At 39.9% G+C, this 12,506-nt stretch overlaps 1 protein-coding gene and 1 long non-coding RNA gene across 3 annotated transcripts in view; one reads left to right on the top strand and one right to left on the bottom strand.

The window, feature by feature from the left end:
- The window catches only part of LOC102676128, a 204,429-nt gene that overhangs the window by 162,538 nt on the left and 29,385 nt on the right, over positions 1–12,506 (bottom strand). The gene's annotated exons all lie outside the window — the stretch shown is intronic.
- Positions 12–407, top strand: LOC116186021. Its single transcript, XR_004150939.1, has 2 exons — positions 12–343; positions 378–407. It is a non-coding gene; the product is annotated as an uncharacterized LOC116186021 (long non-coding RNA).

The raw sequence follows: 12,506 nt of genomic DNA, 5'->3' as shown, positions 1-12,506 counted from the left end.
TTTTTTTTTTTTTCGATATTCACAATATTCGATACGAGCGCGTCAAATCCAAACGTTTCCACTGCGATAAAATACATACAAGTGTCACAACACGCAGTCTTCTCTAGTTCACACATACACACACACACACACGCGCGCGCGCGAAATGTATCTCGTATCGTTACGTAAAGACACTTTAACCTTTTTCTCTGTTCTACGATTTTTATATCTTCCACTCAACTACCGTAAACCATGCGTAGAGAACGTTAACGTTGAATAGAAATATTCCAATTTTCCTTACTTTCTGAATTAACGTTATTAACTCGTTTACCCGTTTCAGCGATAAATTTACCTCGATATATATGTATATATATATATATATAGAGAGAGAGAGAGAGAGAGACGGTTGTTAAGAGAGGAAAAAAAAATAAAAAAAAAGGAATAGACTACTTTCACGATGAAACCACACGCGCGCATAAAAAAAAGAAGGAAACTTTTACGTTCGAGTTCTTCTCGCTTTTCTTCTCGCGGTCGTCGTTTCCCCGCTAAAAAGGCGAAACAAGTATTTCTCTCTCGCGAGATTCGACCATCTATGTTCCCGTTCGCTATCATTATGGATGCGACATCGAAATATATATATATATATATATAAAGAATGGAAGTGAAATCGCGGCCACGATGGCGTTTCAACGTTTTTCGGCCGGCGCGGGAAGAGGGCAGACGCGAACAACATCCGGGATTTCTGTTGTTGCCGATAAATTGCGCATCGAAACGGGCCAAACTGCGATTAACGGGTCTGGGATTAACGGAAGAAAATCGCAATAACCCGTGAAATTGTGCCACGATTTTTCACTCGAGTTTCGTACTTTCGATCGAGTAATAAAAATTCTTTTCGTCTCCCTGAAATAAATCTAAAATATTCTTGATAACGAAAATAATACGAGTTAAAAAGTGAGAAGAGGTACAAATTATTAGAGCTATATAAGTCGTCAATTGAGAATAGATATAAAAGTCGCGTTAAATTTTTATTTATTTTTTTTCTTTTTTTGTAAAGTTACGTTATTCGTTACATCGATATTATTTTCTCATTTGACGTAAACGTAAAATTTAATTAATTCGATTAAGATAAAGAATATACAATAAGAAAGAATATATTTAATAAATTAAACAGGAATAAACTTACTTAGATGTGAATCGTGCCGATGCCTTTCCTCTACTGAGCTGTTCGCTGTGTCGAGTCGTCGTCCAAAACAAACGAAACAGAATCAAAACATCGTTCCAATGACGCCCGATTCGCGCATAAACATACGAGTCGTACTTTTACGTATATGTATAACGCGTATATTAAAATTTTCAATATTATATATCCCGATATTATATATCGTTATTTACAAATTCTAAAAAAAAAAATAAATAAATTCTTTTAAAACAATTACTCGACTTATACGATTTTATCCATATTTATTTTTATAAACGTAAAAATCCTGTTTAATAATTTTACCACTCCCCTTACATACATATGTATTGTACAAATATTCTCGACGATATTAACACTTTCTCGAGGCAAAGATTTAAGATCCCTTAAGAACGACGATCTCGTTGGTAAAACGTGGGCACGTACATTCATCACCGTGCACGGTCGATTTTTAGATCATCCACGTCACCCATTTTAACAAACGAGCGAATCCCTTCTTCCTGACCGCTGACCTTGATCGATCTCTCCCTCTCTCCCTCTCTCCCCCAGCAGAGAAAATCCGAGCACAGGCTGGTATTCTCTCCTGGTCTTTATCGCGAACGCATACCTCTCCTCTCGAGATATAGAGCGTATCGTTGATTTTCCGCGTGTCGTAAATGTTTCCTCCTCTCCACAGAAGGCAGAAGGCAGAATCCGCATCGCGTGACTCGCGCAAACAACCCGTGTACGCTCTCCGATCCCCGAGGCTACGAGAATTAATGGCGGCCATTGCAAACGCGTCTCGGAAACGTGGCCAGTGACTCCTCCACGGGGTGGAATGCACACCTTCCAAGACTTCTCTTTATTAATGGGGGAGGAGGGAAGGGAAGAAGATCCGCATCGCCAGGAATTCGAATAATTCATCGCGATTAAACGCGATTGCGTCTATAAAACTATTGCGTTGCGATCGAAATCTCCTTTAATCTTCGGCTTTGTTTATGTCGAGTTATATTAAAAAGTAATCGCGGATATATTAAAAATAATGATATATTGGATGGAAAGGAAGGAGGATCGAGATAATACTGGGATGGAGCAGCGACCGCTTGTTACGACCCGGAACGCTAACGCATAATATCTTTTTTAAAGCCGGTATAAACTTTGCCCGCAAGCTTTAATAATTCAATGTTGAACGGTGAAACTTTTGTCGCGGATGAGAAAAGGGGCCAGAATTTACAGTTAAACAGCGGCAAATAAACTCGTTTCGCTCGGCCCTTTCCAAGGCTTTTCCTTCTTCCGTCGTCAAAACTTGATGACGATGTAATTATACATTTTCAACGAGTCGATGAATAATTTTATATCGTGTCGAACGCTCTTATCGAAATATAAAGAAAGATGAAGCACGGTGTTTCGATTCACCGTCGAATACACGTCGATAACGATCGCACGACAACGGTGATGCGTCGATCGGGTGAGAAAATTCTGGACATCGTAGAATTGGCGTTTTAACGACGTTTCAGTGGACACACGGACGGAGGAAAATGGTGTGGAAAGCTGAGCGACGAGCCACGCACGGTATGCAGAGGCATCCAGATGGGGCTTCCTGGTCAGAAGTTGGCATCTATCTATCGTTCCAGAGTTTCCTGTCGGATAATTATTTCACGTAATTGGAGTCGAGAGAATTCCGTACTTGTTAGTTGGACCGATGCGTTGGTATTTTACTCCGTTGTGATTGTGTGCTGCGGGGGAGAGGGGAGAGAAATTATCCCCCGTCTCGCGATGAAACGCGGAAATTTCGCGATGATCGCAAGACTTCGAGATTGAAATTCGATTTCGATTAATCGGAACAAAAAATATTCCAAAAAATATTCCTCCTTTCGAAATATATTTACTTATCCGAAAATATCTTACGATACAATAATTTTTCCCTCGTCTTTGCATTCTCTTAAGATCGTTTCAATCCTAGAAACCTTAAATTATCATTCTTCTCAACGATAATCCCTGAATTTATGTTTCTCCATTCTAGAGAGTTTGCCGGAATTCACAAGCAATTTTTCGATTTTAATTAGCCAGTTCGCAAGGAAACTTTAGTCTAATTTAGACAGAGCGAAAAAATGATTCTTTTGAGGCGGCGCGACACCCCGACCTTTCAACCAGGGCAAAGGCGTCAATCGCAATCCCGAGTTCCTCTGTGAGCCCTAACGAAGGTGTAAACCCTATTTAACGGCAACTTAAACGCGAAAGGAAAAAGAAGAGGCTGGACACGTTGCCGCGGCTTTTTGCAACCAGCTCACCGCGCTAACGCTCTCGTGAGAGATCAGAGGAAGCCAACGCCTCGAAAACTTTTCCCGAATTAATCGCCAGCCACCAAGTAAGATATACTCGTTCCTCGTCGACGATGTCTTCATCGCGCGTGCAACTCTCGAGTAGATAAAAATTGAGCAAAGGAAATTCGATTGCATAAAATAACTTAATCGCAGGAGAAATCAGAAGTCGTCGTGGCTTTTTGCAAGCAATCCTCTCGAAAGAAAATTTGTTTCTCACAAGTAATATCGAAATTTGATTAATAATTTCATTGGAGAGAATTAATTTTCAATAAATTTGCATATTATTCTCGTACTTACGTATCGTATCACTATCGATACACAAAGATACTTGAAAAACGAGAGACTCACCTGAAACGAAAAAAGAATTTTCTTTCGTCAATGCAACATACTTGGAGTTAATTTTATTTAATTGGATTCGTTTTATTTAATTCGAAGGATAAACGTATAATTTCCTTGTACCCGAATGCGTAACAGATAATAACATCTATCCAAAATTAATTTCCCTCGCACACTTTTCCCAATCCTGACAAATCTGGACGCGCGAAACTCACTTAAGAGGCCGCATTTTGCTCAATTGATGGCGAGATCCTTCTCGTCCCCTCTGGAGAGGGGATTCATTAAGAGAACGGAGTTCGGAGCACAGCATCGGACGGAGCACGCGAAAAATTAGGAAACGGCCACGTTTTATTAAAACGCTCCAGCTCGACCACTCGCGTTGTGATTATCAAGTTCCTCTCGTCGCCTTCGCGAAATCAGAATCCCAGAGATGCGACTTTCGAATCAAACGAAACGATCCTCTATTCAAAATCTCCGTAAATATATCAAATTCGGCAAAATTTGTAGACAATAATAACGTACGTTCTGTTATTCGCACAATGTAAACATAACGTATTTATATAACGTAATAAACACACTTTCCTGTGTTAAATGTAATCGTATCGATTCAGTGCGAAACAGAGAACGGTATCGACAGGTCGAACGAAAACTAGTAATATATATTTTAACCATTGAAGAAAAATTAGCAAGAATATTTGATGGATGGTTCGAAATAAAATTTTATTTACTGCTTACGATAAAAAATTGATACGACTTAGCGGCTGAAAAGATATAAGACCCTTAAATGTCGAAACAAACGTTGATTTCGTTAATTTCTATTTGAATAAATGAAGTTCAATGCAAAAGAAAGTAATTGTACGAAATTCTAGCTACTTTTACTATCCTTTATTTCTCTCTCGATACCATTGCAATCAATTACACGAATTTTCTTTCTCGGATGACACAATTCTTTCGCGACTTAAGTTTTAACGGAGAGGTTCGCAACCCTCTGTGAAGGGTTCACAATTTTTCGGCGCAATGGAAATCATAATGCGGGTGTAAAATCGGCGGAAAAACGAAAACTAGTGATATAATTTTAACCATTGAAGAGAAATGAAAAATAATCGATGTTGCGATGAAATTAACAAGAATACTTGGTGAATGGTTCGATACATAATTCTATTGCTTACGATAAAAAATTGATACGATTTAACTAAAAAGATATAGAACCCTTAAATGTCGAAAGAAACTATCAATTTCGTTAATTTCCAGCCACTTTTGTCTTCCTTTATTCGATGTCTTTCTCGATATCATTACAATCAATTACACGAATTTTCTTCTTCGAATGAAACAACAATTCTTTCATGGCTTTTAACGGAGAAGTTAAGAGCAACCCTCTCTCAAGAATTCATAATTTTTCGGCACAATAAAAATCATAATGCGGATGTAGAATCGGCGAAAGAACGAAAACTAATAATATAGTTTAACCATTGAAAACCATGGGAAATTAATAAGAATACTTAGTGGATGATTCGATACATAATTCTACTTACTGCTTACGATAAAAAATTGATACGATTTAACTAAAAAGATATAAAATCCTTAAATGTCGAAACAAACTGTCGATTTCGTTAATTTCCAGTCTCTTTTGCCTCTTTTTATTAGTTCGAAGTCTCTCTCGACACCATTACAATCAATTACACGAATTTTCTTCTTCGAATGACACAACAATTTTTTCATGGCCTAAGCTTTGGCCAAGCTTTTTTTTAAGCTTGGAAAGATTCGCAATCCTCTATGAAGGGTTCACAATTTTTCCCTTTCGCAATGGAAATCATGGTGCGGGTGTAGAATCGGCGGAAAAACGAAAACTAGTAATATAGTTTTAACCATTGAAGAGAAATGGAAAATAATCGATATTGCGAAAGTGCGACGAAATTAACAAGAATACTTGGTGGATTTTTGTCTTCCTTCATTCGGAATCTCTTTCGACACCATTACAATCAATTACACGAATTTTCTTCTTCGAATGACACAACAATTTTTACATGGCCTAAGCTTTGGCCAAGCTTTTTTTTAAGCTTGGAAAGATTCGCAATCCTCTATGAAGGGTTCACAATTTTTCCCTTTCGCAATGGAAATCATGGTGCGGGTGTAGAATCGGCGGAAAAACGAAAACTAGTAATATAGTTTTAACCATTGAAGAGAAATGGAAAATAATCGATGTTGCGAAAGTGCGACGAAATCAACAAGAATACTTGGTGGATTTTTGTCTTCCTTCATTCGGAATCTCTTTCGACACCATTACAATCAATTACACGACTTTTCTTCTTCGAATGACACAATAACATATAATAAAATAATTCTTTCATGGCCTAAGCTTCTTTTTAAGCTTGGAGCGGTTCGCAACCCTCTGTGAAGGGTTCACAATTTTTCCCTTTCGCAATGGAAATCATGGTGCGGGTGTAGAATCGGCGGGAGAACGAAAACTATTAATATAGTTTTAACCATTGAAGAGAAATGGAAAATAATCGATGTTGCGAAAGTGCGACGAAATTAACAAGAATACTTGGTGGATTTTTGTCTTCCTTCATTCGGAATCTCTTTCGACACCATTACAATCAATTACACGAATTTTCTTCTTCGAATGACACAATAACATATAATAAAATAATTCTTTCATGGGCTAAGCTTCTTTTTAAGCTTGGAGAGGTTCGCAACCCTCTGTGAAGGGTTCACAATTTTTCCCTTTCGACGCAATGAAAATCATGGTGCGGGTGTAGAATCGGCGGGAGAACGAAGGGGAAGTGATTGGGCGGGATAAAGGATCTCTGCACGGGGTTATCGAACCCCGTGGCCGATGTGAACTATTCTACTACCATTCGGACGCACGGAGGATTACACCTGGTGGCCTCGAGGATCCAGCCGATGGATAATCGATAATTAGTCGCGGGCATTCCGGGGCGAGATCGCCCCAGGCGTGAATTCCTTGGAGCTGCGGTGATCGCGATATCGGCGCAGGCTGCGGCTCATCCGTATCAAATTGGACGGCCGATCGGAATCGTTCGGTTTGCGGGGATTACTGGCCTCGAAATCTGCTTCTTAACCGTGTTCCAAATCCCATGCTGGATTGTAGTGAGCCCATAGTGAAAACTGGATGCATCAGAAACACCATGTTTACGCTGTTTCTACGCCTCTACTTTCGCATGCTGCTCATTTTGTCCCAAAATGGCGGGAATATATGCGAATTTGTAATTAAATATTTGAATTAGTGTGTATATATATATATATGTTTGCATAAATTTGATGCTAGTTTTGAACGGTTATGGAGGAATGGCGGTGAATATGAGTATGGATAGAAGTATTTTTAACGTCGATGCGTCTATAATCGAGTTACTGTAGTCAAATAGTGTCAAGTAAGTCAGTTTAGAACGATACTCCACTCCTGTTGGTCAAGTTACAAAGCCGTGTCGAACCGTGACTCGGATCAGAATTTCAGAATTTCGCTTTGAAATTCATGGAGCCGTTATTAAATGGGATCACGGTTCGGAGGAATCTATCGACGGATTCGAAGATACAAGGAGCGTCCGTTTAATCCGTATCTCCTTCTTCTTCTTCTTCTTCTCAATCATTATCCGATTTTAAATGTTCCATCGGTCATCTTTGCAGCCGATGAACTATGAAAACGTAATGTTCTCCGCTTCCTTGGCGGAAGTTGGCAACGGAAAACCGTTTAACCGAGGACGAAATCTAGGGACCCGGTGACGAGAGGGTGGAGGAAGCTCGAGGGGGGAGGGAGCGATCCGTCAAGGGTTTCAATGCACGTGCGAGTAACGTCGTTTCCCCGGTTCTTGTCATGAAAAATATCATAACACCGGCACGTATCAGCCATGCATTATGCACATCGTGTAGCGGAATTCCCGATGCCACGCCCAAGGATACGAGGACGTACGTACGTCTCCTCCTTCTCCTCCTTCTCCTTCTTCTCGCGAGAGGAAATCCAGTCACAGTGATCTATGTAACTACGTTTTTCCCGAATTCGCTCAGGCCCCTCCGGCAGCAACCGGGACATCTTGATAAAAAATTCGATAACAGCCTCTATCGCACTTCTGCAACATCCGCCGTGTGCAACGCCGCAAACCTCCCAAAACTCCCTCACAGAGTATTAGAGCCGACCTGTTCTTTCATCCGTACCGGTTGAAAAATTTGACAATGTATTTATGGTAATATTTAATTCATAGTACGGCGTAACAGATGTCGAAGCGCGATGATCAAGGTTTCTTATCTTTCTTATCCCTAAAGCTTAGTGGAATTTATTATTCCTGTCACCAAGGCCGATTTTTCTTCAAATTTGTGCGACTCGAATCAACTCCAAGCGATAATGGAATAAACGTCTCTCTATAAGAATAGACACGTATCTCTCCTCGTTTCCTCTTTTCATCGAAGAGGCTCGATCGCTGCATTAGAGATTTATTGGGAGATTTCGTGCAACGTTTTCATCGTCCTTCGAAAGAAGTATTTAAAAGAAAGAAAAACACCTTGCTCGAAATTCTGTAAAACCATCTCGTTCGATAATCCAGCCTAATGAAAGGAAAATTTATTTCATCGGGGAAGATTATTAAATCCCTCTAGGCAGAGAAATCGAAAGCAAAGAGTTTCGAGTCGGAGGGAGGCTTAAGACGAGTGCGAGGCACGCTGATAAAGAGTCCAAATACTCTTCGATAAGTTGAAGCGGGATTAAGGGAGGGGAGGGAGACGGACGCCATACTTTCGACGACATGATTAATACTTGGATCGAGCTGTCTGAAACATGCCGCCGCGTTTCCACGTCGATTTCCCTCCACGTGGAAACGAAAGAGAAAGGTCGCATAATCGTCGCAAAACGACAGGGTAGCAAACCGGGTATAATGTAATTTTCGTTTCGATCCGGAAGACGGCTTATTCCGCGCGTCACTTACATCCGGTGTCGTACGTAGCTCGCGAATAACGAGACGATTTTGATTAACGAGCTCGCCCTCGTTTCGAACTCATTTTCTTACGCGAACAATTTTAACTTTTAACCGAAATTTCGCTCCTCCTCATCCTTGATTGATTTAATTAATTCGCGTGGAAATTTCTTTTAGGATTCTTCGCGCGAAGTACGCTTTATTATATTGGGTGGTTGCATCAATCTATTGAAAAAGAAAATGTCGTATCAAAAAAAAAAAAAAATAAACAAGAATGAGTCAAAGAAGTGGTGAAAGAATTTGTGCTTCTTGTCCATAGCAGAATGATAAAACACGTATGTATTGCAACGGCGAGAAACAGGCCGTTAACATTTTTGCAGGGAATTCATTGCAATTTCGTAAGTTTTTATCTCTTAAGTTTTGAAATTTCGTTCGTAAATAAGTAAAAGAGATACGAAAAATATAATTCGTAATCTATTAGATTTAAACTCGAGGGTTTTAGAATTAAAGCGAAGAAAAATTTTAATTTTAATTTCACGGGGTTAAAGAACAAATTTACATTACAAACAGGAAGCGCGAACGCTTGCTCAAAGAGCAAAAAAGAAGGATTGTTTTCGTTGGAGCAAAAAAATGCTTTCAAAATTTTAAAAGATCAAAAACGGGAAGTCAAGTATGTTTTCACGGCAAACAATCGATTCCAATATTTCGAGAAACCACTTTTTTCCATTTTCATCCCTCCATCCTCGATAAACAACAATAAAAGAGAAGGGAGAAAAAAAACCTTTTCCATACACACACACACGCACACATACACGCACGCAGACAGGTGTGCGCGAAAATATAACGTTACACTTATCGACATTAAGATATTACCACCCTCTCGCTCGGCCAACGTTATTTCTTTCCCCCTTGCCGCTCCACTTTCCTCGTGTTTCCTCGCGCTTTAACGCTCCAACTTGCTACTTAACCGATGCTTTGCCTCGAAAAAAAGGCTCGAATTACTCTCGTCCACGGATTTTAGTCGCCCTCGAACAAAAATTTCCCCTCCCTGCAATTTCTTCGTCCAATAACGATCCGATAACAACGTTAACGCGAACGACGGACGGAATTTCGTTCAAACTCTCCAACTTTAATTTTTCTTTTTTTTTTTTTAACATCTCCAACTACTCTTTCCTCCGCGTTTCCATTAAACGATCCGACGAATCTCGCACGAATTTCCATTCGATCGGTACGTATAATTGCGGATAGAATATGGGAAGAGTGTACAAAGAGTTTTAGGAGGAAAGGATTGTTTCTCTTGGTTCGATCGGAGTTGGATGGCTCGTAAAATCGCGGCCTCCTTCGTTCTCTTCGTAAGAAAAAACGTTGGCGAATCGGGGAGGGGGAGGGGAGAACCGGGTGTCGAGGGTTAAACCGCCGCATTCCTACGATCATCCCGCTCCGCTTTTACGCGCTTCCTCGACAACCTTCGCGAATGCCAGCTGCAATTAGCGATAAACCCGTGAAATTGCTTCCGCATTTTCATCGGGCTATCCACGTACATACGATCGCCTTCCCTTTTCTCGCCCTAATTTTACGATCTTTCTCTTTTTATTTCAATTTATTTCAATCCGCCATCGGAAAAGATTGACTGGGCAGTGAAAAGGATAAATAAAAATGTTTAGCTGAACGAATATATTTAATTATCTGTATCTGTTCACAAAACATTTGAAGTATCGAAGAAAAACAAATAGTTAGCAACTATGAAATAAAATGGCGTTGCTGGTAACATTGAATAATAAAACTATAAATAAAATTTCAGTGAACTTTAAATTCTATAACAAAAAAAAAGAAACACTCGAATCGTTCGTTCCTTCCTAAAATGGAAAAAAAAATCACCTAAATCACCCTGCGCTCACCTGAACCGCAACGACACGAGCCGCCACTGCCGTTCAATTTAAAGGCAAGAAGGAAAGAATCCTTCATCCCTCGTGGTAAAGGTTTCGAAGTAGGCTGTAGTGGAAACAATTTGCCAGCGATGTCGAGAGGGATGTGTAGAGACGAGATTACGACGTGGCAAAGGGAAACGTAGCCGCGAAACTTGCACGGTGTTTATCGAGTTCCTTACGCTCGATCGTTTCGTACAGAGGAGGAGAGTTCGTTTGATTCGCGTTCGTTTCGGGAAGGCCGTTAACTTTCGACCTCGTCCTTGCCATTCCGCGCCATTCACCTTTGCATCTCGGATCCGAGGGGAACGAGTTCGTTTTATTTGAATAGCGAGGGGGCCACGCGTCGATTCGACGGCCTCCACGATAAAATCTTCCACGAATTCCTCCGATTTTATCGCGGATTGTTAAATCGGCAGTCGTAATTTTCGTATTCTGGATACTTTGGATTAATCGCCAATCCATTTGGGAACATTTCTCCTCTTCGCGGACGTTTTTTTCAAATTGAAATTATTCCAGGCGAAAGGAATCTTTCGAACACCGAATGTATTTGAAAGTATATCTTTTGTAACAGTGTTTTCGAAGAGTTAAGGTAATGAATTACATCTTTTTTCCATTTTTGGACTTGAATTTCGCATTTTCATCGAGTATGAAGGATGGAAAATGGAGTATCTATACTTGTCGAGCGATTGAATTAATGCCAATTGTTTCTATTTTTAGTTTAATTCTACATATTTATATTGTTTCGTGATAATAAATTTGTGATAATAAAACGATGTGGGCAAAGTTGCACGATACCCTGTTCATTTCTTCATTTACACATCGAAAGCAAATGTGAAAGATGGAAAATGAAATATTTATAGTTGAACGATTTAATTAATGCGAGATGTTTCTATTTTTAGTTTAATTCTATGTATTTATATTGTTTCGTGATAATAAAACGATTATGTGGGCAAAGTTGCACGATACCCGAGCTGTTCATTTGTTCGTTTACGCATCGAAATGCGGTTGAAATCGATCTTTAAACTCTTTCGTGGATGATGATCCGAAGAGAAAAATCTGAATTGACTGTCATTCGTCGATCAGAAAAATTAATTAAGAAAGTAGGTGGAGGAAAAAATTGGATCGAGACGAATAATTGGAACGCAACGAACGAAGGAAGGAGATCGATGGAATATTAAGGAAGAACAAAGTAGAACTTGTAAGGAGGAATTGAAGTTTGGAATGGAATAAGAGAATTCGGTGTCTATAAGGTGATATTAAATCCTGGATGAAAAGGAACTCGAAGACCAGCTACCGGTCCTTAGACTCCAGACCAGTTATGAAAGACCGAGGCTTCGGCCTAAGCCTTCGTGATTGCCTCTCGTTGAAAGGGATCATGACGGTTTTTTGTTTAATTTTCTACTCCATGTGCTGGCTCTGTTCGAAAGGGGCCAAACAGACCCCTTATATCGACCCAGACACTACCTTCGATCGTTGGAAACGATCGTCCGTGGCTCGTTATTCCCCCGTTCGATCAATTATTGGAAGCCTTTTTTTTTAATTAATACCTTTAACCAATCTCAATCAAAAATTTTTTTATTCCACGCTACGAACCCTTTAAAGAAAATTTCCCTCTCCGTAATAAATAATACGATCCCCTCGAAACGAACGATATTAAACAAAAGCGCGATACAACAAACTCGAAATCTCGGAAGCTATTCAGAGCCGGCGTTAAATCGTCGCGAAATCTACTTGGCCCAACTTTCATCCACCAGACTGGATAGTATACGCTTTTTCTTCTCCCTCGTGTACAAGATTACGAAAAATGAGCACAAGTTATCGTTTAGATATGGTAGATTTATGC

Source organism: Apis dorsata, unplaced genomic scaffold (assembly GCF_000469605.1).
Source record: "Apis dorsata unplaced genomic scaffold, Apis dorsata 1.3 scaffold_32, whole genome shotgun sequence".
Classification (NCBI taxonomy): Eukaryota; Metazoa; Arthropoda; class Insecta; order Hymenoptera; family Apidae; genus Apis; species Apis dorsata.
The sequence above is the reverse complement of the archived record's forward strand: the minus strand, read 5'-3'. Positions and strand labels throughout refer to the sequence as shown.